Raw genomic sequence first — 24,979 nt, forward strand, 5'->3', positions numbered from 1 at the left:
AAGTATTTTTATCCTTAAAGGATTTTGAAACATCAACCTAAGCGGTTTTGTTTTGAGGGGGATTAATGAGGGGGGATTTTGGAGGTAGAGAAAATGTTGGTAAAGCATTCCAGTTGCCTCCACAGCCTCTGTCATAGCAGTGCAGTTATTTTGGTGTTTATCTGAATATTTTTTGGTAGGCCTGTGGTGTGATCAATTGGGATTAAGAGGAGAGCAGGTTGATGACATTGGTTAGGGAAGAGATTATCAGAGAAAGCGTTAACTGAACAGTGAAAAAGGCACCTGCACCAAAGTTGGAGCTAAACATGATCTGAGATTTAAATACATTCCAATTAGTCTGTTTATGTCCCTAAAGTCCTTTAAAAGGCAAAAGGATAGAGCTTCTCCTCCAGGCCCCACAATTACCCCATTGGTTGCATTAAGCCATTTATGACATCATTCTTCCTCCAAGTTTCTCCTTGGAAATGATTTTTGTCAGGTTTTTACCTCTATAAAAAAATCTGAGAAGTAGGTGTAGCTCCAATGTAATTTGATCTACATTTAACCTCATTTCATCCTGTAAAGAATAGTTCAACACAAATGTTAGAAATTCTTAAGTTTGGGCTTACTGAGTATCTGATGTGACCACTGATGCGATTTCTTACAAAAGAGGTACTTATGTTTTCTGTCTTTATCTTTTCTTCTAAATGTATCACAATTTAATTCAACTCACAGGTTTTGAGCACCTTCTATGTCCCAGGTACTGGATATTCAAAGATGATGTTCTTTAGGAGTTCAATCTTTCCTTTTTCATCCTTATTCTCTAAGGCCCTTTCCTTTTCTGATATCGAGGTGCTTTTGTTTGTCTTTCTTTTTGCCTCTCTGTCAAAGCAAAGAGAACTTTTAAAGGAGATTTTGAGTTAAACCAAAGCTTCTTCTGTTGAGAAGAATTAGTACAACTCTTTGAACATGGACCTATTGTTTGTTTAGAACCCAGTGTTAATGAGGGCACAATGCTTGTCTTGTGCAAGCAAGGTCTTATATGGACCTATTAGCTTTGCTCTGTTCCATGGCCTTGGATCACTGCTCTAATGATTGATACTTGCTAAAGACCAGGTGAGAGAATATGGTTGATCAAAACATTAGAAAACCAGTGCAGATTGCATTCTTGCCAGGTATCATCTTTTATAAAAGGCAAACCATAATTTAGGGCTGCACTTTAGAAAAAAATTATTGCTGAAATAAGTTGTAAAAGAATGTAGAAAAGTGAAAGAGACTTAAAAAGCATTTTATTATGCTATTTTTTTTTCTCTTCTCCATTAATTGGGTAATTCTTAAGATAGTTTTCTCCATGTCGTTTAGTTTCCTTTTTAATATCTTTGGATGCATGACTGTGCTTTGCTGGTCTCTCTTTCTTGTTCTTCGGGTGTTAGTGCCAGCTTTGGCTGCCCTCGTTGTCAGTGCTGGCTCAAATGAAGGAATGGCTGCAGGCTCCTTTTGGAGACCCACTTTGCTGGTTATTTTAATTGCTCAGAGGGATAATTGTTGAGTGGTGCTATATAGGATAGCATTTCCCTTGCCACAGTGTTTAGGAATTCTGCCCAGTAATCACTCCTCCTGCTGGGTGAGTGTATCTGAGTGGAAAGACTGGTAACTGGCTCTAGGTATCTCCCTAAAACTGTGAAGATCCCCTGCCAGATTAACTCTGGGAAATTCATGCAACCACCATGAATACTTTCCTCATTGATCTTTTGCTTCATATGATCAGAAATAGAGAGTTTGTAGAATTTAAAATTATCTTCTTAATCATCTTATTCTAGGACACCCTCTCTCATATAGCCCTATGAGACGAAAGATTTTCTTTGCTTTCCTTTTTCACAGTCAGAGATATTAGAAGAACAATAGGATATCTGTGATAAGGGCCCGGCTTAAAAAAATTTTTTTTAATACTGCTATCGCAGCTATGTCTGCTGTGGTGAAGGACTGTGATACACTGTTTGCTGGTATTCTGTGGAATGGAACTGTCAATACTTTCTGTAATAAAGTGATGGAGAAAATTCTGGATCCAGTATCGGTTAGATATTTCCTCAAACTTAGCTGCTTGTCTGGGTGGAAGGGAGGCTTCTGAGACACAAAAGTTTGTAGTTTTGAAATCTTTTATTGAGGAATAACTGATTCACAAGTCAGTAAACAAAAGTAAATGGTGAACTTGTATAGATCATATATTAGAATTAGCTTTTCTCTTTTTTTTTTCTTTTGAGGAAGATTGGCCCTGAGCTGACATCTGTTGCCAATCTTCCTCTTTTTCTTTTTTCTCCCCAAGCCCTAGTCCATAGCTGTATATCCTAGTTGTAGGTCCTTCTAGTTCTTCTATGTGGGATGCCGCCTCAGCATGGCTTGATGAGCGGTGAGTGTGTCTGCTCCCAGGATCCAACCCTGGGCCACTGAAGCGGAACATGCCACCTTAACTGCTACGCCACTGGGCCGGCCCCTAGAATTAGGTTTATAGTTGCAGTTTTTAAATTGGAAATCAATGGAGATAAGGTTAGGTGGGGTTGCTTGTTGTTTTTTTAAAGAGTTTTTGTCATTTATTAAAGTAAAAATATCAATTTTGAGTTGCTATCTAGACTACCTTAGTTAAAATGGAACAAAACAGAAACTTCTGCTGAAGAATCATCAAGATGACCTTGACCTCTTTGCTAAGACTGATTGCCTTTGATGCCCCAATTCTTTTTCATCCTTTCTTGTATCCATGACCTTTGCCATGAGACTTTACAGTGCCCTTCCACTCTGGGCAGGGCATTCTGTCTTACCTCTTGACTCTGGGATCCATCATTTAACTTGCTTTGGCCAATGGGATGTTAGCAAATGTGACACAAGTAGAGGCTTGTAAAGGTACTTGTGCCTTTCTGTTCATACTTGCCCTTTTCTGTCACTATGAGAAGAACAAACCTAGGCTAGTCTACTGGAGGATGAGAAATATGGAGCAGAGTTGAGTTACTCTAGTCATCCCAGCCAAGGCCGTCCTAGATCAGCTCAAAGCCAGCCATCCACAAGACATGTTGGTGAGCTCAGCTAAAACCAGAAGAAATGCCCAGCTGACCTGCAAACACATGAGTTAAATAAATGCTAATTATTTTAAGCCACTGAGTTTGGGGGTGGTCGAACCTGCAACATTCTTGTGGCCATAGATAATTGAAACAACCTCAGATAACCCCTTTTTAAAAAGACTCAACTAGGCAAATTTCGCAGAGGATCCTGAGTGATGTCTTGCCGTTCCAATGACAATATATGTTTTACATTGATTTTAAGAAATTCCTACAGCCAACCACTCAGTGATACTTGTGTGAGACTTGATTTAAAGTGGATTACGTTTTCTTCGTGGGTTGATTTTAGGAACTCTGGAGATACTCCCCACCCAGTCTACATATTCAGCCAATGTATGTTAGCCTTACAGGGCACAGAATCATTCCGTCCATAATGAAAGATAAGGCAGAAAATGCAAGTAGTGCAAGTAATTGAGTTAAATTCATATGGTAAGAAACACAAATGCCCATATATCCTATGTCAACAGCAAATTTTGACTAAAGAGGGGTGGTGGTGAGTGGAGTCAGAGGAGAAAAGCGAGGATGGGAAAAGGGAAACTGGATTTATTTTGGGCCATTTAAAGACAACATAGTGTAAAAATGAATGTTGTGAATGAAGACTGAGCTTTCAAGTCTTAACTCCATTTAAACTCTGCAAGTCCAGCTTGTTAAAGAGGAGAGAAGGGCTGGCCCCGTGGCTTAGCAGTTAAGCGCGCGCGCTCCGCTACTGGCGGCCAGGGTTCAGATCCCAGGCGCGCACCGACGCACTGCTTCTCTGGCCATGCTGAGGCCGGGTCCCACGTACAGCAACTAGAAGAATGTGCAGCTATAACATACAACTATCTACTGGGGCTTTGGGGGAAAAAAAATAAAGAGGAGGGAAAAGGTTGGATGAAAAGAGGCTAAGAGGTAGTTTTGTCAGGGGCATGGTGTCTTAATTCTTTCTTTGTGCTTTGAAATCAAATGACTGTTGTCTTTTCTACTTTCAGATTCTCTCTATAGTATTACTATTTCATTCATTTCCTTTTGTGATAGAAAGTCTGCTTTTTGTGACTTCTATAAATATATATATAAAATATATAAAAAGTAGCAGGCTGAGAATTTAGAGTCTCTTGGACAAAAGCAGGGTGTTACTGAACACATCTTAACAGTTATGGCCCTGCATTCATCTGGACCTGTACTTGGAGAAGGAGTGCTGGTTGGGGGACCTGTACTTGGTTAATTCATCATATTACTTGGAAAGGTCCTTATTATTTTGCACAGCAGTGTGGTCACCTGGCGGTAGGTCATTAGCATTTTAGTCTTCTTTTCCTCACAACAATGCACAACATGCTAATTAGAGGATTCTGAAAGCTAAGTAACCTGTTTTAAAATCAGACATTTTAATTTGCAGCTTTAATGGCTGTTTTTGTAATAACTTGCTTTATTGGGGGTAAAAGCACTCCTCATGTTCCACTAGCAAGGCAGAGTATAACAGAAGCTGACAAAATTAAAAACCTCATAATGCGACCTTTGCCTGGGATAAAAGGCTGTTTCATAACAATTTCCTTTTGTTCTTTGTTTAAGCCATTACTCTAAAAGGAGCCTCCGATTAATCTAAGTAAATGCATCATTACAGTACTAATCCATGTCCTTCTGTCAGTGTCTGTTTTAATTAAATAAGAAATGCTAGCAGAAAGATATCACGCACAAAGCTGTGATTGGAGAAGGAAGCACTGGTTGATCAGGGAAAGATTAAAAAGGGCTTTACTGTTTTGTCCATTTGCATAGCTCCAGATGCCACAGTGTTTCAGGTTGAAAGAAAACTTACAAAAGAGTTTAACACATTTCACTCTTATAGATTTAAAATAATGGGATTTACCAATGAAATTCTAATCATCCAATTTATCACACGTTAGACATTCCAAAGCAAGGAGCAGAACAGCTTGGGGTGTGTCTTTTAAACCTTTTATGCAATGTTGTGTTCTATCTGTGAAAACATACCTGCCAAATTTGCATGTGTTTCTTCTTATTTTCACTGATGATGAAATCTGGTTGTGGGCATACAATGTGATTATTTTTTTCCTTGTCAGAGTATCTTGCAGCTTCTAGTTTAGTTTAATTTCTTTTTATGTTTTTCTTTTGATAATATGTTAAGAATTTAGGTGCTTAATTGGTTGTTAACAATAAAAAGTACATTTAACAAGTGCTTATAAAATGAACATATCTAGTTAATATGGCTACACTGATACACAGAAACTCTTCTTAGCGGAAGAGTTGCAGAATTCCCATGGTGAGGGCTTTCTCCGTATACGGGCCATTATTTGATGTAATGAAAAAAGAAAGTGTGCAACAGTGAGATTGTTAATTAATTTAGCCTAACAAGATGAAGATAAATGAAGCAAAGCACAGACTGAATGAAGCAAGAGATCTTATTTACAATTTAATACATTTTTATATAATGCAGATTTCACTTGATAAAAAACAAACAGACCCACACTCCAAATACCTGCTAACAAAAAAGTGCACTCCCTCCCACCACAATTCAACACTGAAATCCTGATTTGACTTTACAGAAAACATGTACTATGGCTCCATATAGAAGACACTTTTACAGTGTGTAAACAGTGCTTTTCTACCGCTGAGAATCCTACACTAGTTAACCTTTAACTTCAGCATTTTATTATTCTTGTTATAGACTGGGGATGACCATAAGAATAATCATCTGGAAACCTTCCAGTTTCTTGTTCTCCAGGTTATCCTGAGACATCTTGCTTCAGTTATTTAATAATCATTTTATTTTAATCCCCTTTTTACCAAAAGAAAGCTCAAAAGTGAGAAAAGAAAGAAAAAAAAAAGAGCCGTGAGCCTTTTTATATGTGCTTGAATCTGTAACAATTGTGCAAAATTCTTAAATTAGCATTATTTTTAAAAGTCTCCCTTTCAAGATTAATGAGCTTTACCCAGTATTTGACCTATTATCATTCTTGCTTTCTGCTCAGAAGTACTTCCTTCCTTCCTACAGTAGCTAGAAAAGACTGTCTCTTATCTTATGTTACTGTAGGCAGTGGTAACAGGGCTCTCTACAAATGGTGTTATTATGGTCACTATGTTTTTATCTCAGAGGTCACGAACAAATCCATGCAACTGCTTCTAAGGATTTCAATAAATAGGACTTTTTATCCAGACAATCGCCTTTTATGTTACTTTTAAACAAAACTACTAGTCCATCAAGAGTTTCAAAAGAAAACAATTCTACAGAGTGCCGGTATGGCCGCACAGACCAATCATCATGGCACCCATTCTCCAGTCCTTTATTTTTCAAGTCCACAACAATAGGTTGTTGATTCAATGGACAAGACCAGAACAATTAAGTTCTCTGTTTAGCAGCAGTGCAGCATTTTAATGCCCTTCTCTAATAATGGTCTCATTATTGTTATTCTAAGACTGGGCCTCAGGAGGAGGAATATTTGCTAGAGGTACGTCATTATTTTGCAAATTTCGATTAGCTCATCATGTTGTCTGTAGTGTGAAAATCGTAGCTAATTAGGGCAGCCAGTTAGACTACCAGCTTTTGAGCTTATGAGTTAAAAGGTAGCATACTTGATAGGCCAGTGATGTGAAAAAGGTGGTAAAAAGGAGGATTAGAGCAGTTGCCTTAGTAACTCCAACTTCCATCTGTGAGGGAACAATGGACTTGTGTTTCTCCCCCACCTTGGTGTAAAAATTGGTTTTGTTTTGAAAGGACAGGGTTCTTTTTATGACAATCTGGAATTCAGCCCAACTGAGTGTAGTTTTAGTTGTTAGGAGAGACCATTGGGGATAGGAAAGATGAAAGGTCATGGTGAGCTTCAAGGACATGAAAGGTTGTTGTCTCATGTAACAATGGTAGATTGTTTTTTTCTAATATTTCTAGCCAGCCCCTAAGTCAGGTGATGGAACAAATACCTACAGTTTAGTCAGGTGAAACAGGAGGGGGTGGGGGACGGAAAGGAGAAAAATGGAGTAAGAGAGAGTTTGTACTGTGTTAAAAAAAATAAAAGGGTAACTTCAATTTGCTTTTATTAAACACAGCGATATTTCTTTGTTACCATCTCTGAGATTCCAGTGTGCTTTGGATGGTTTGCCTCTGTGGGCCATCACATCTCTGGGAAGCTCTCCAATGTGTTAGGAAATGTGATTTAAGCTTTCTTCCTGAACTCCCAGGAGGACCAGTGATGTGATACTTAACAATAAATTTAGTTGTTGTAGCTTTCTCACATTATTGGTGTTCTTAAAAGGTTTTCCTTCAAATGCACACTGAATAAAATGAATGATAAATATGAAAGAAATTTGTTTCACCACTCTACAGGGTTTTATCATAAATTCTGTGACTTCCATCATAGAAAGTTTACAGGAAACTGTTTAGATGTTGCCGCAGTAGCAACACAAATTTTTCTGTCTGTACATGAGAAAATGCCACAATTTTAAGAGCTATTGGGGGTTTTGTATTACAGAGTAAATGATAGAAAAGGATTGAATACCGTGTTATTTCTTAAAAACCCTCAAAGCCAAATCACCCTCTCTGGGTTTGAAATACTTTTATTTCAGCAAAATGAGTGACTTCTATTTTCCTTCCATATCAATATTAAAACACTTGGTTGTGTGCTGTCTGTGTGTGTGTGTGTGTGTGTGTGTTGTTAGAACAAGAGAGAGTATAGGAATACTATCTTTTTAAGCAAAAAGATCCTCCTTTGATGATCAAAGGAACCTTCATATTTCTTCTTCTCTATTGTCCCCAAACAACCCTCGTGTAATTGAAGCTGGACTTGATCCAGGGGGTTGGGGAGATTTTCAAATTCTCTTTTAATCCCAGGTCTTTGTTTTTTTTCTTTTTCTAGCCAACTGTACTTATGGTTGTAGCCTTTCTTTTTTTGAGAAGCTGTTTCTTTATTTATTACAGGTACCTCATAGACTAGAAATAATATCATGAAACTCTAGAGCTTAAGGACTTTTGAGATCATTTAGTCCAATTCTCATATTTGAAAAATAAGAAAAGAGACCAGAAAGTTGAAATGACTTGCCCAATGTAGCTCAACTAGTTAAAAGTAGACAAATAGGTGCCATTTGCTATACTATTTAAATTTCAAAACTTGAAATCAAAAGAAGAATGAAGAAGCATTATAGGAACATGTGTAACTTGTTTACTGGTCATTTTAGTGGTTGAGGGGACATGGAATAAAGCTAACATCTGGTGGTGGTGGTGGTGGTGAGCTTGGGATTCAGATCAGATTTTTTATAGCTATTAAAGCTCCATTTTAAATAAACGAAACTTTTTTTTTCTCACAAAAAAACTCCCATAAAAATCCCAGAATAACCGGGAAGAGATGTACCCTAAGAGACTAGCATAGCATTCAGAATCTGCAACCTTTTTTGATCCAGGTACTGTGTGAGATACTTTTATACATGTTATTATAATTTAGGATTTAAACACTTTTTCTTTCCAATATGGTCAACTGGTTAACTGTTTTGTTTCTTAGTTTTTGCATCTGTAGAAAGGGACCTGATGTTATCCAATTTCATTAGATGTTGTGAGACATAAGAGTCAGTATACGATTGAAAAATGCAATGTACATTTGCAGAATATTATGAGTGTAAATTTGTGCTTTGTCCAAACAGATATCCCAAGGCAAATATGAACCATATTATTTAGATCAATATAAATGCCATAGTTTATTTTTAGAATCATTCAGAACATATTTAGAAATTTTGGATTATGTTTAAACATAGAGGAGAAAATAAAATAATGCAGAATTTCACCATATTATTTTATATTAAAAAATTTGCTCCCTAGTAACGTTTTGGTTTATTTCATTTCAGTCTTTTATCTGTGTATGAGAAGAAAGAACATGTCTAGCTTGTTTACTGTTCTCTCTCTAGTGCCTAGAACAGTGTGTGGCTCATAGTAGGTATTTGAAAAATAGTTGTTGAGTAAATGAAAACAAATCACGAAATTGGATCATACTGTAGATATATTTTTGTATTGAAGAAATTATTTTATTGGATTTTCCCGTATTAATAGTATATAAATAGTCTTTGAAAACGTGATATTTAATGACTACATCATATACCATCATATGGATGTACTACAATTTGTTTTACCATTAAATTATTGATTTCCAACTTTTCATTATTATAATATGAAAGTTAATTAAGTATCTCTTCCATTTATTATTAGAGTGGTAAAACTTAAAAATTGATGGAAAAAACTCTTCATGATCACAGAGCCCCACCAAACTCCATCACCTCCTTCAAGTCTTTGCTTAGATGTCATCTTAGTGAGGTCTACCTTGACTACCCTATTTTAAAATCACAACCCTCCCAACATTTCTGATCTCCTTAATGCTGTTCTATTTGTTTCCATAGCCTTTTTCAACTTTTAACATACTATATAATTTGCATATTTATTAAACTTATTGGCCATCTTTCCCTTACATTTTCTAAAATATAAACTCTAGATAGCAGAGAATTTTTGACTATTTTGTTTCCAGTGTCTTGAACAATGCCTAGGACATAGTAGGTCCTCAACAATATTTGTTGCATGCATTTACTGAAACTTGAAGATGGAAGTGTCTATTTTTTAAGTTAAGAATAAATCCTTTTTTCTTCATATGGGCAACTCTCGTCAACAAATTTGTACACTAGTTAAGGCCTTCTGTTTTCTCAATGTTAATATGGACACATTATCCAGTTAAATTAAATCATAGCACTTGACTGAATCTTAGGTCATGTTGGATACAGTCGAAATGTCTTGCAACAAATGCCCTAAGCTCTTGCCACTTGAAATCACTCTGAACTCTAGCTTTAGGGAGATGGTTCTGGATGAGAAATGTCACCAGTGTCACTCCAAATGATCCTTTTCCTCATCTAGAAGTCCTTCTGGTAAGGCTCTCAAGGTTTACTGGTTAAACTGGGCAAACTCAGGTTAACATGATTATCTATATTTTGGGATGATTTTACCTTATTTTTCCTCCAGCTGATGTTGGTCCTATTCTCGAAATTTTCTTGGGAAAGATGTTTCACAAACTCCTATTTATTTCTTTCACAATATATGGTTTATATTTTCCTTTAAAAATAATCTAAAACCAAAAAAATTGCCGCTTTATATCCTCTGTTAGTAAGTGTTAATTATGATCTTTATACAATAGAAATTTATATAGCTACAATAATGCCTCATATTTATATGGTACTTATAGTTTCAAAGCTCTTTAATAAATATGATTATCAAATTAATCCTAGACACACAGGGCATGGTTTATTATACCTATTTAGGCACAGAAAAGTTAAGAGACTTAATCTGGATCATATATCTAGGAGGTGGTAGAGATGCCACGAGAAATCCAAGTCTTCTGAGTTCTACTAGTCCAGTACTATTTTTCTTTTAGTCGCTTTAACCTTCTCTCCAGGTTAAATAATCGTTGTTTCATTGACTTTTCTTAATAGGTTCCATGAAAATAAAAACAAATGATTAGAATTAAAAAAATTTTTTACTTTATTTTACCTGGTCTACTATTCCAATTCTGAAGGACTTTCCTTTTGCTTTCCATGGTTCTTCTTTTTCCATAGTCATTATCTTTCCCTTTATTCTGACTGTGAACATGGGCTTTTATAGCAATTTGTGAAACCACTCACTGCCATGTCTGTCTTTTCACCTTTTAGCTAGTTGTTCATTTCACCTCTCTACACATGGCTAAGCAAGTCCTGTTCATTGTAACAGGTATAGAGCAGACTGGTAGGGGTCCACTGGGATGGGAACAGCCTTGGGAGAAAGTTAATAAGCAGACAAAATGTATTAGTTAAAAGATTGGGCAATGAACACCAAGAAGTGTAGTCCATGTATGCAGAAGAGAGGCATAAAATAGGAGATTAAAGTGTTTCCTAAAGCAGACAGAGCAAGAAAAGTCTGGGGCAAGTGGTACTTAGAGATTTAGACAGCTAGGCCACTATAAGACCGTAGACACCAAGTGGAGTTAAAGGACAGATTCCAGTTTCTGAGTAGTCTGCAAGTGGAAGGTTACCAAGACCATGGAAATGTCATGGTCTTAGATGGACTAGTGCACTCAGGTATAGGAAAGCAAGGTAGAATCCTAGTTATTGGAACCAAAGCAAAAAGTCAAGGTCCAACTAGCAGCAGGAGTAATTAATTTCATTCTGAGTCCCTTGGGATTGTCTTTGAGTCTCTTTTAGATGAGGTCAGAAATCTTAGAGCAGGGGCTCTCAAACTTTTAATGTACATAAGAATTACCTGGGTTGCTTTGGATTTCTGGAGTGGGGCCCAGGTATCTATATTTTAAACAAGTTTCCCAGATTACTCTGATGCAAGTGCTTACAGATCACATTTGGAGAAAATTGTCATAAAGCCTGAGATGGCACTTATTGTAGGACGAGAGACGAAGAGATTACAACTGTTGAGAGAGGAGGTGTTTAGAGGTTGACAGACCTTTCTACCAAGAGAAAAATGTATCTGTTATGCCCAGAGCTGATTTGTATTTATTTGCATGTAAGAAAGCAGAAAACGTGGGCTGATATGCACCGGACTGGCATGTTGTAAGGCTATTAGGTTCTTCTCTTCATGTTATCTTGTTTCTTGTGTTTATGATCTGAGTGCTTTTGTAATATCTGACATAAAGATTTATTCCTTTTAGTGTAAAAAAGTAAGGCTGATTGTTCTTTTGTGTCCCATCTAAACTGTCTCTCATTTTTACTTTCCATTTGTTATCTGCATAATTGAAATTCCCCTTTTCCTTCCTGCTTCATAAATTGATTAACATGAGTTGGGCAGACTGCTGTACTGCTAAGGGTTAACCAGAAGAGAATTACAAATGAACTATCTAGAAAGTTGATTATTAATCCAGCTAGAGAAGAAATATCCTTTTACTTAGCAAGAATGAGTATCCGAAGAGCTGATAATATTGTTCAGGCAGTGAGGTGGAATGGCAGAGCTTGGTAAGTAAAACAAAACTTGGAATTAGTCTTTTTTATCCATTTTTAAAACTGTGTAGAATGTTGATATATTTAAACAGTTAAATCTAATATGAATTAACAAGCTGCTGGAACAAATCTAAAAAGTTCCAAGTGTGTTTGTTAATGAGATCCCTACATAGACTATCGGTAAAAGTTAACTGAAAAGTATTTACATAAGTAGATAAATATATTTAATTGTGAATATTTATAGAAATACACGATTAGATTTGTAATTAAGAACAGGAAGTAGGAATGGAGGAATGATTACTAAAACAATCTGAGTCCAAACCTCAAGCTGAAGGATATTGAGTGACAAACTGTTGTTATTTTACAACAGCAAGTTCTGGGTTCTTAGGTATGAAAATATAATTTAAAATATAATATTTGCATAAAGATTCAGTGAGATATTTTTCAGACTTCTGGGTAACAAAAACTGTCATAAGTTCTCTTATTTTCTGGGTCCTAGTACTCATTTCATCGTGAAATTAATTTAAGGATTTTTCTAAAGACAGCTTTTATTGTATTTGTGAATTGGAAGGAAAGGGAAATGAGAGGATCTGTGCTATTTGTACAAAGAAAATTAAGTGAAAAGATATGATGTTAATAATGTTCTTCCATCAAAGGTTGCTCCTCCTGTTGTAGAAGAAATTTTGATGTCTATATTCAATTCTATAAGATTGAAGTTTTGCATGAAATACTTGATATTACAAAAATGAGCCTTTTAAACATAGTATGAATCATACTGAATGTTATTGCAGCTTTAATCATTTCAATGTAGCATTGTACTTAGGAGAAATTAGTAAACTTATTGAACTTACCTTAAATTGTAATTGTGTACCATCAAATGCAAGATTTTAACCTTTTCTTTAAAGGTATTTCTTTAGTGGAAATAAAAAGGCCTCAAATTGCTACTTTTTTATTTAATGCTTAAATGAGAACAGAAAAAGTGTTTAAAAAAAAAACCTATAAATTCAATATTGGAAATATATGTTATACGTGTGCCTTTGTTTGTGTATGTGTGTTGTGTATATAGTATATATAGTATATATACTATATACATTCAAAATACCAGAGCTCCATTTGGCCATATACACTCAGCTTTTTTTAAGTTCTAATGTTCTGGCCCATATTTAGGACTGAGAATATAAACTATAGTGAGTAAAATAATGAAAACAATAGTTAAAATTTATTGAGCTCCTGTGTGCTAACTGCTATGTTAAATGCTTTATCTCACTTAATCCTCATATTAAGTCTGTGGTTGTTGGAAAGCTACAAGCCAAAACAAAAGATAAGCTAATTAAAGAGCCTCTAACATCGTGCTAAAAGTCTAGAAAATAAAAGCCCATGAAACAAAGTGTATAAGAGGGGGAGATCCCTAAATTCTGTGTGCTTGTCTTTCTCAAAATTGAAAAGATTTAGTATAAGCCTGGGAAAGAAGAGAAGGAAATGAACCAGTGAATTCTTAGCATTCATTAATTCTTTTAAAAAATTTTTATTATGAAAATTTCAGTCATACAAAAATATATAAAGAATAGGTTAAAATACCTATGTATTTATAAGAAATAAAACATTACCAATACAGTTGAAGCCTCCTGTGAACTCTCCCAATTTTATATCTTCTTCTCTTTGTGCCAGAGGTAAACATTCTTTTGAATTTATCATTCTCATGCTTTTCTTTATACTTTTATTTAAATTCCATATTCATCATATAAGAGGAAAAACTCCACTTACCGTTCTTTGAGACCCAAGAAAGACCTTTTCTTGGCTTCCTATTATACTGTAATGAAAACAAAAAATCCTTAACATAATCTGCAAAGCGCTGGCCCTGCGTAGTTTGGCCCCTGCTTTGCCAGCCTCAGCGTTGGCCTTTCTCCTGAAGGTTCTTTCTGAATCCGCTGCTATACTGATCTACACCCTCCAAGGTCTTCACATAACACTGTCTTCTCAAGTGGAATACGCTTCTCCCTGCTCTTCATCAGAATGATTCCTTCTCATCCTTCTGGTCCCCATTTAAATGTTTCTTCAGAGAAGGCTTTCCTGATCATTCCAATTCAAATCTTATCTGCCCACAAAGATCTTGTTTCCCACCCTTTAATTTATTTCCTGGCAGATATTGCAATTTTATATTATGTATTTATTTGTGTGATTTTTGTTTAATGTCTGTCCTTCCCTCTGGACTGGCCTATTTTGTTCTCACATGGTCTGGCCTCAGACCAGACCCTCACTCGCCTATTTAGCACACATGGTCTTGTACATTACAGGCAGTCAATAAATATTTGTTGTTGTTATCAGGGAGAGGAATGTAGTAAATGAGAAAGAGGAAGAGAGGCAGATTGAGAGAAAGAAAGAAAATCTCGTAAAAATGGAGTCTGTGGGTTAGCTTATATATACTGGTTAGGTAAAAATTATGCAACTTGATGCTAGTATAGATTGGAGTGAGGGAGGTGGTAGGGACCTTTTTGTTTCTTACCATCTGCCTGTAGAACATTTGACAGCTTTTCTCCACTGTTGCTTCTTGTGTTTCAGTGCGATCTTTCACTTTTACATTATCATTTTGGGGACTCTGCATTCCTGGATGCAAGAACTGAACTTATAAATTATAAACTTATAGATCAGCCCTGGTGGCTATAATCTTAATATGGAAATACCATAATGGGCTCTAAAAATCTGGAAACATTTAGGACACTCATTTGAGGAAATATATCTGGTATTTTTATATTGGAAAGCCATGAGGCCACTTGTAAGAGTTTCAAGGTGGGTAACTAGGACTAAAATATTCATAATGGTGACAGTTGCTATAATATTGCTAGGCAATTTGATTTTTTTTCAGGAGAGTATAGAAAAGTTTATCAAAAAGGAAAAAGAAAGTGAAGTCAGTCTGAGAGGAGGGCTAGAGTTTTCAAAATGTCAGAATATACTTATGTTGTACTCTATGTAAATCTTTGCTGGCATTTGTAATTAAAGTCCAAGGCTTTGATTATGCTGAAATTTTTTTTTTTTTTTGGGTGGTGGTATGGGAAAAAGAGATAAAAAAGAGGATAAAAAAGAGAATTTAATTAAAATATCTTAGTGTTAAGTGGAGGGGATTTGTAGAGTGTCTCATTTTATGGTCATCGGAGGTGCCATTATTATTAATAATGTTGTACCTTACATTTTCATTCCACTTTATACTTTTAAATGAACTTTTTCATATGTTATCTTATATAATTCTTGTAGTAACCCTGTGAGATAGTTAAAGCAGCGGTCTTATTATCTTAGCTGCATAACAAGGAAGCTAGAACGGAAATGAGACAGGAACTGGGACAAAAACTTTAAAAAAAAATTCCTAGGTATAGTTTTGTAGGTAAGACTAATACTCATTCCACCTCTGCCCCTCCAAAAAGGTTGGATTGGAGAGTATAGTTAGGTTCTTCTAAGGACCAGGATGGATTAGGTGGATGTCCTCTCTAGGTTTTCTAAACTTGTGTTTTATTTTTTTCTAATTTCCTAAAGATGCAAAGTAGTTAACAATCTCCAACAAGTGGAACTGAGATGGTTAAATACATATAATTAACAGACACAATGCTAAGCCTATCTAAGTTAAGGCTTATTTGATAAAATTTAATGGTCCCAGTCCTTTCCTGATATCTTAGGTGTCCAAAAATAAGTAGAAATAGGTGTGAACTTATAAGAATGAAATACTGTAATTTGGAGTAACTGAACTGTAGCTTAAAAAAACCATGTGATAAAGCAGAGGGTATAAGCCCCTTGGGTGGAAATCCAAGTCACATGAACTGAGGATGGACACTTTTTGGCGCCCTTTTAAAAGATTTTTTTAAAGAAAAAGTGGAAGGCAATATGTATGTTGTGTGCAGGCAAGTGGGGGGATATTTCTTTGAAGACAAAAAAATGCCAAGAGGTATTTGTAATGATTAGCCAAGAAGGCTGTTTGCTGCATTAAGGTAAAAGCCAAATCTTGTATTCTTCAATTGGACAAATAACCTGGTTGCAGAGAAATTCAATTTCTCACTCTTTCTGGGCCACTTGGCAGAACCTTCCCTTAGGTTAAAAGGACCAGGCGTGTTTACTCTGAAGAACAGAAGTCTTAAGAGAATCCGATAGCTGACCTGAGATGGCTAAAGTGCTGCCATAGAGAAAGAGTGTGTACCGTGGTGGGCCAAACCCAAGTTAGCAGGTGAAAGTCATAGAGTCACAGGAACAGTAGAAGAAAAACTTTGTAACAGTTACAGTTGTCTAAAAATGGAATGAGCTTCTTGCTGAGGTAGTGAAGGCCTTGTTACTAGAAGGAATTGGGGAGAAAGATTAAAATGTTGTTACACCAAGTTATTTCAAAATTAAAGATTATAAGAAGATGTCCTCTATACATCACCCAACTAAGACAAGGAAGTGAGTCAATAGAAGGGACAAAGATGTTTTTCTTTCTTATATGAAGCTGAGAATGAACTTCATGAAGGGCAGGTTTATTTTCTGGGTTGCTCAGCCATACTTACTGCAGTATGTGAATAAAAAAATCGGTGGATTTTTATCCGTAGGCAGCCATTTGGTTCCTGGAATTACCCCAAGTGAGAACTTTAGACTTTACCAGCTGTCCCAAACCTCAGAACTGGGGTAAAATAACGGAACTGCATTGCAAGAGGAAAAAAGAGAAATCAGTTTGTTTCTCTATTGGGTTCATATCTGGAGAATAAGAATTTAATGTGAGTTAGGGAGAACAGTTTTGAAAATAACACTAAATTCATTTACTTACCTTTAAAAGGCTCCCGAGCTTCTGATACATTAATGAGATACAGGATCACATTTTTAAACATTTTAGAGATTTTCTGTTATTTCAGTTTCTCCTTATTGAGGTAATATTTTCATTCACTTAAAAAATTAAAAATATTTTAAAATTACACAAGCAATACACAAATACATTCTTATTGTAGAATAGTGTCTGGAAAATAGGCAATCATTAAATATTTCTTGTATAATTATTGAAAAAAAATCGAAGGAAATTTTCCTTAATGTCTTTTCCCACCCTAAATTCAGTTTCTTTTCCCAAGCATAGTTACTACTTTCAATCTAGTTTGTATCCTTCCAAACATATTTCTATATAATCGTATATAAATATACACGATTATATAGAAATATGCAATTTTTTTGTGTGTAACACTCCCCCCTTTTACAATATTGCTTTATACTTTACATATTCTTTTTTCATTAAAATTATGACTTAGACTACTTTGCCAATTTATACACCTTTAACTTATTTTCTTCTATGTAGTATTTTATACTATGTATGTTCCATTGTTATACTGATAGGCATCTAAGCTAGTTCCAATTTAAATATTCTCAGTTGAAATTTTAGGTATTTAAAACTTAGAGGATGGTAAAACTTGACTATATTCTTTTAAAATGGGCATAAAAAATTTCTACTTGTTAGGGTCATGAGAATTATGGATATTGTAGGCAGAAGAATAGAATTTGTAAGGGCATGGAGGAGTGAAAAAGCATGGTGTCATTTAATCCATCATTAAGACAATACAAGGAATCTCTATTATCAGAAGATAACTGGTAGTGAGAAAAGGCCACTTTAAGTTAGTCCATTTAAAATTGAATGGGAAAAACAACTATAAACTCTGGACAAAACGTGAAAAACAATTATCTGAAGATACTGGACAGCAATCAAAAGCAGGCTAAATCTTGAGAGGAGATGACATTTGGAAGAAGGGAGAGATACTGGATAAGTTTGCCATTTTCAAGGTGTCCAGTCTGAGGGCAGGCCCCAGTCTGTGCCAGACAAGGCTAATAAAACTCCAGCAGAAAAATAGCAGTCTTTCTGGCCTGGAGAACCAGAAAAATAGACTTTGGGGCAACCACAGCTACTAGGAAGTGAGGAGGTAATTCTGGAAAGGAAAGAGCCATAGAAAGGGAGTCCCAAATTCTATGTATAAACTTTGCCCCAATCTCTGCCTGATTCCCAGACCATGCATGCACAGGATAGGCTTAAAGCAGCCCAGGTAAGAGTAAAAGAACTAAACAGATATTTGAGCTACTGCCCACTGCCAGTGAGACAGAATATGTGGTTTGAGTGTAAGCAAGTAAGCTTTTGTTAAAACAAACAAACAAAAAGTGACACTCTTTAGAGCACTATAAAAGAATTCAGAGTCTCCAAGACATAATGATCACAATGTCTAAAATATAACCCCAAATTACTCAACATATGAAGAATCAGGAAAATGTAAAAAAAATAAAAAATAAAATAACACATTTCAGCAGAAGGCTAGAAATTACAAAAAGAACCAAATATGAGGGCCGGCCCCGTGGCTTAGGGGTTAAGTGCGTGCGCTCCGCTACTGGAGGCCCGGGTTCGGATCCCGGGTGCGCACCGACGCACTGCTTCTCCGGCCATGCTGAGGCCGTGTCCCACATACAGCAACTAGAAGGATGTGCAACTATGACATACAACTATCTACTGGGGCTTTGGGGAAAAAAGGAGGAGGATTGGCAATAGGTGTTAGCTCAGAGCTGGTCTTCCTCAGCAAAAAGAGGAGGATTTGCATGGATGTTAGCTCAGGGCTGATCTTCCTCACACATACACACAAAAAAACCAAATGGGAACTTAAAATTGAAAACTATCATATCTGAAATAAAAAAAATAACTTGATAGGCCAATTAACGTAATGAAAATGACAGAGGAAAAAAATCAGTGAAATTAAAAAAATAGATCAATAGAAATGAACCAATTTAAGAAATAGAGAAAAAATGGAAAAGAAATGAATATATTATTAGGGATATGTGGGACAATATTAAAAGGTGTAACATATATAAGTACCAGAAAAAAAAGGGAACAATATTAGTGCAGAAAAATATACTTGACAAAATAATGGCCCCCCCCAATTTCCCAAAGTCAGTGAAAGATCTAAATTTAATAGATTTAATAAATATGATAGAGTTAAATAGATTTAAGAAGTTCAGTGAACCCTAAGCAGGATAAATTCAAAGAAAAGCTCACCTAGGCACTTATAAATTGCTGAAAAGAAGAAAAATTTATAGGTAAAAGTTGTTGTTGTTTTTTTTTTCGTAAAGAAAAAAAGAGAACACAGCTTACCAATATCAGGAATGAAAGAGGAATTATCACTACAGAATTTGTAGAAAAGTAAACAGGCATAAGGGAATATTATGAATATCTTTATGCCAAAATATTGTATTGCTTAGATGAAATGGATAAATTCCTTGAAAAATACAACTTACTAAAATTGACACAAGATGAAACAGAAAACCTAAATAGCACTTTATCTATAAAAGAAATTGAATTTTTTAAATTAAATAAAACTTTCTATGAAGAAAATTACAGGCCCAAATGGTTTCACTGTGAATACTATCAAACATTTAAGAAATAACACCAATCCTATGAAAACTGTTTCAAAAAATAGAGGAAGGAGGAATAATTCCTACCTCATGAGGTTAGCATAATCCTAACACCAAACCTGAAAAAACATTACGAAAAAAGGAAAATTTTAGACCAATATCCTTCATGGTCGTATATGCAAAAATTCTTAACAGAACATCAGCAAATTAAATCAAGCAATATATTAAAAAAAAGAGTAATATATCATGATCAGGTGGGATTTAGCCCAGGAATGCAAGGTTGATTTAACATTTGTTGAATCTCACCATATTAACAGAATAAATGAGAAATATCGTATGATCATTTTAATAGATATAGAAAAAGTATTTGACAACAACTGTTTATAATGAAAAACTCTAAGCAAACTAGGAATAGAAAATAACCTCCTTAATCTGAAAAGGACATCTATGAAAAACCTACAATTAACATCATGTTTAATGGTGAAATGTTGAATGCTTTCTTTCTGTGATAGAGAATAAGATAATTAATGCCCATGCTCACTCATCCTATTTGACATTGGAAGTCCTAACCATTGTAATGAGGCAAGGAAAGGAAACAGAATAAAAATATGAAAGGAAAAAATAAGAAGCGTTTCTATCTGCAGCTTTGGCAAGGTCATGTGATACAGTCTTTTGTATTTTAATATACTAAGGGGATGGGGATCAAAATTTCATGGTAAACAATGAGTAAAATGATTTTATTTTGACTCAGTCTTAAAAATTAAAACTAAATTTAGTAAAAATAAATTTATATAATTGGCAACATTTTATTTGTAATTCTAACTATGCATTAATTCTTAGAAGAATGAATTAACTGCATGCTTTTAAGAGTAATATTTCAGGTCCAATGTTGTGATAGCACAATCACTTTTGATACTGATAACAAGGATAATTTTTGCAAAGAAAATTTCTTAAGGACTTGCTTAATCTTTTTATATTCAAATCATTCTCTCTTGAATAATATACCATATCAACTGTCGTTCCTGCCAATTTTTGGTTCTTCAGTTTCTAGCTAGTCTAACGGCAAATTTTTGATTTGTCAATAATTTGAGCTATTCTTCAACACTATATTTCTCATGAATTCCTGCATTTTTTGCAAGGTTTGCAATTTCACTTTGCAGTCACTTTATATTTTTATTTTGAATATTATTTACAATATTCCACAATGCAATATCCGTCAATTAGCTGGTGTGATTCTCAACCTTGACTGAATAAAATTGGTAATTTTTAAAAGTAGTCCTATTCTTAGGCTGCACTTCAACCAATTAAATCAATCTTTGGGAATGGGACTCAGTTATTAATATTTTTTAAAGGCTTCATGTGACTCCAATGTGTAGACAAGTTTGAAACCACTGAGCAGTGATTATCAAAGATACAAAGAAATTGACGCAAATGGGTGAGATATGTGTTAATTTGTGAGAGAAGTTTGAGTGAAGACTAATTTTATCAATGTTAGATTCATTAGTGAATATTTTTATATTTTGATGCCTTTCACTTCCTATGTAATTTTGGAGACTCACTTAATGAATATTTGAATAATGAGAGAAACACATATCCATTGAATGCCAAATATGTATGGGCCAGGAATACAGTGGTGAACTAAAATGTATGTTGTCTCTTTCTCTAAGAGTTTGCAATCCAAAGAAGAGGAAGACATTAAATAAATATTTAATTATATCATAAAAACACTATGAAAGGAAAGGGAGGCCTAACTTGGGCTTAGAATCAAGGATGGTGACTCTGCATTAGTGATAGTAAAGCTGAGACTTAAAAGATGAATAGGAGATAATTTGGTGAAGAGGAGACATAAGAGGGAACAGAATTTTTGAGGACTGTAAATTGGAAAGAAGCTTGCAAGCTCTAGGAACAGAAATCAGGCAAAGATGACTAAGAACAATCAACAGAGAATAGTTAGAGAAGATCAGTCTTAAGTTGCTAAGTGTGTGTGAGTGTCAGAAGATAAGGTTAGAAAGATGATTTGGCATCAGATATTAATAGGTCTTGTATCCATACCAAGGAATTTGGAGTTTATTCTGTAGGTTATGAGGAAATAACAAAGGTTTTTAAGCAGGAGATTGACATGATCAGATTTTATATTTTAGGACCCCAACTCAGGCAGCAAAAAAAAGATTTCCCAATGTGGTGCCCTCAACTTAGAATCAGAAAAGTAAAGTTTTCTTTGTTTTGCTTTTCCTGCATTGCACTAAAATTGTTAAAGTAGAATGGATTTCTCCTCCAACTCTCGTTATTACCCTATTTCCCAAGCTAAATGCAAAATCACATGTATGAGGACAAAAAAAATGTCTAGTAGCATTTCTCGGGAGCCATATGTATACCAATACAAGCAGAGTCTTCCTATGAGTTTTGAGTTTGCCAGAGACAACTTTGAAATGAGGCCAGGAGCTTGAGAGCCACACTCAAGGGATTGACCCCAGAGAACAGTATGGCTCCAGAAACCACAGATCTCTGAAGATACTAAAGTGGCCCAAGGCAATTAATTTGATAGCAACAAACATGAAACTGTCCTTTTAGTCTGAATGACTATTAACTAGTATGATAGGAGGTAGGGGAGAAAAAAATGAAAATTTTAATTAAATAATGTTTTACATATTTTTCTCCTTTGGATTCAATTCCGTCACAAATGATATACAGTTGCTTGGGATTTTCACAGCTTTAATTAATTCAAAAGAGGAGAAAATGAATCAGAACCAGAAACTTATTTATTATGCCCTTCTTTCCTTTAAGTACCATGAAAAACTCAGTGTCTCTCGTGATCATAGGAGTTTGCATTTCCAAGACTTGGGTGTATCCAATTTAAAAATGGATTAAAATAGGCTCCCAAACTTAATAATAAAGGAAAGATATTTGTTTTAGTTTTTCTTTACCTTTCTGTTTATTGAAAGTAAACAATGATGGAAATATTTAATATTATATTTATTTGTCTATTTAAGTGATGGAAATAAGACATGAGAGTAAAGCACACCTAAACAGCATTTTTGTTTGTTTTCCAAAGATAAAATGCACTTCAGAAGACAATTTACAGGCATGATTTAGGCTTACCTTTCTTTTTCTACAAGATATAGATGCCTCTTGTATTAATGGTGTCCACTGCCTTTAGCCCACTGACAATCAGAACCAAGAAAAGAAATTGTCACAGCTCAGTTAGCTAAAGTGCCAATTAGATCTGGAGATATCATGTTTTAGGGGAAATTATGGAAAGGGTAAATTGAGTATTAATTGAGAACAGAGAAGCACATAATCTAAGTTATAGTCCTGATTATGCCACAGGTTAATGCAGTTGTGTTTCATTTAGTCCATCTCAAATATGTCTGGCGCTATACGGTTACTACTACTGATAATAATACCAACACTTACAGTAATTGAGTTTCAGTGCCTCAGTACTTGGTGCCTGTTTGTTCTTCTACTTTTCTCTCTTTTAAAATTAGTGCTCTAGTTAGTGAAGAAACAGGAAAATGATTTATATTTCTGGGAAGAAGCACTTTTTCTAAATGAAAAAGTCCTCTAGGATCTGCTGTATAGCTCTTTGGCATGTTCTCTACTATCAAACTGTACGTGGTATTCAGAGGGGCATTTCCAAAGAGAGATGCACACTATGGATCATAAAGAAAAAATTTTGCCATTGGTCCGTTTCTGATATTTTAATTTGCTTTTTGTGCTGCCACATTTTCTTTCTTTCTCAGCTGTGCAAACTCAGTGATTACTCAGTAATAGCTAAACTTGCCTAAAGCATTCTCATTTCTATTTTAGAAGATAAAAAAGTGCATTTTTACTTATGACTATGCTTCTTGAAATTTCTCCATTTTATCAGTTTATTTTGCTGTTTCCCTAGAGTTGTTTAAACATTTTTTACCCTAAAGATGAGGGTGTGTCAGAATTGTTGCAAGCAAAGATAGAGGTAATCATGTGTGGTTCCTGTTATAAGCTTTGTGTTGATATTGACTGTTCTTTAAAATAGTGCCTCTAAGATGAATCTACTTTTAGCATTTTTTCTTTTTTAAGTGAATTTATTGTGCAACATTTAATCAGCTTTTTCACATCAGTTACATTTTTGTAATATCTTTATTGTCCTAGGATCAATGTAGGCTATTTGAACAAGGGACTTAATACAGAATGAGTTAATCCCTCTGTTACACCATTCATGTCTTTCCTAGATTTCTAAAGATTGCCTCTTTAAGCACCAACATTATCTTTACAATTTACCTATACATTCTGATTTCTTAAATAGTTTATTGTTTAGAAAATATAGAAAAATTGAAGAAGAGAATATTTAAAATCACCTGTGATTTTATTACCAGAGATGGCCCCTGTTAAAATTTCGGTGTAATATATGTATAGCTGAGATTATATCATATCTAGTTTTAAGTTATAAATTATAAATTTAATTTCTGTTAAAAAAGCCATCAAGACTCAGAGTTATAATTAAGAACATCTGATTCCTGTGCTGCTCCTTGAGTTGAGGGTCTGTTAAGGTGACTTCTCTCTGTATTGAGTGGCCCCCAAACTGCTCTGCTTTGTCAGTTCTTGTGTCTGCATTTTGTTTGTTATTACAGTCTGTTTCCAGACTGTAAGCTGTCATTTCTCTGTAATTAGTGTTTTTGCCTCTAGTAATATCAACCTTCCTTCCATTCTCTTATCAGCTGCTATTCTATTCGACCATGGGCTGTTCAATTAGGTAAGAAGAGAGGGAAAACTAACATTTTATAGAGTTCATTCTTGTGGTACTGCGCTAATACAGGTGCTTGCACATCAATTATACTATTTGATTATCCCAATAAGTCCTTGAATTTTTATTAGTTCAGTTTTTATTAGATGATAAAGAACCATTTATTGAGCACTCACTATATGCTAGGCACTGTGCTAAGAACTTTACATATACTATGTTAATTGGGTTTATTCCTGCAACACTCCAGTGAGGTGGACTATTTTACAGATAAACATACCTAGATGCAGAGAAGCTGAGTAACTTGCCCAGGATCATACTACTAGTATGTGGCAGAATCGAGATTTGAACCCAGATGTGCCCCTCAAATAACTAAAAGTGCTATAATTATGTCTGAAGTAAGAGTAAATAGATTCTGAGCTCAGGAATTCTGCTTTAAGAAAAGTAAATAAGCTTTAGTGTATTACCTTGAGACATTTATTTTGGGTTTTGCTTCCTTTCTAATTCTCCTCATTGCTCTATTATAGGGATGTTGCTGTATAAGGGATCTATGTAGTGGTGTAAGTGTGGAAGTGTCTAAGGACAATATTCAGGCCAAATTAATCCTAAAAGAATGAAGTTAAAAAAAATCTACCAAGGAAGGAGCAATTTTTATTATGGTTAAATAAGCCTCTCTCTCATAACTTATAGAATCATAAGTGTATTCTTTGCTAAAGTTCCTATATCAAAGGTACTGACTTACGGATTTACATAGAAGTTAATACAGTAATTAGCCAAAACACTATTGTATTGATTGTCCATAGCTACATTTCTTGGGGAAAGAGGTTTTAATCTCAATGTATATTTCTAATTATACATGAAA

The 24,979-nt window shown here is 34.9% G+C and overlaps 1 protein-coding gene across 2 annotated transcripts in view; it reads left to right on the forward strand.

The window, feature by feature from the left end:
- Nucleotides 1-24,979, forward strand: part of SOX6 (SRY-box transcription factor 6) — a 582,258-nt gene that overhangs the window by 160,448 nt on the left and 396,831 nt on the right. The gene's annotated exons all lie outside the window — the stretch shown is intronic.

The sequence above is a fragment of the Ceratotherium simum genome, chromosome 7 (genome assembly GCF_057802395.1).
Source record: "Ceratotherium simum simum isolate JZ-2026a chromosome 7, ASM5780239v1, whole genome shotgun sequence".
Classification (NCBI taxonomy): domain Eukaryota; kingdom Metazoa; phylum Chordata; class Mammalia; order Perissodactyla; family Rhinocerotidae; genus Ceratotherium; species Ceratotherium simum.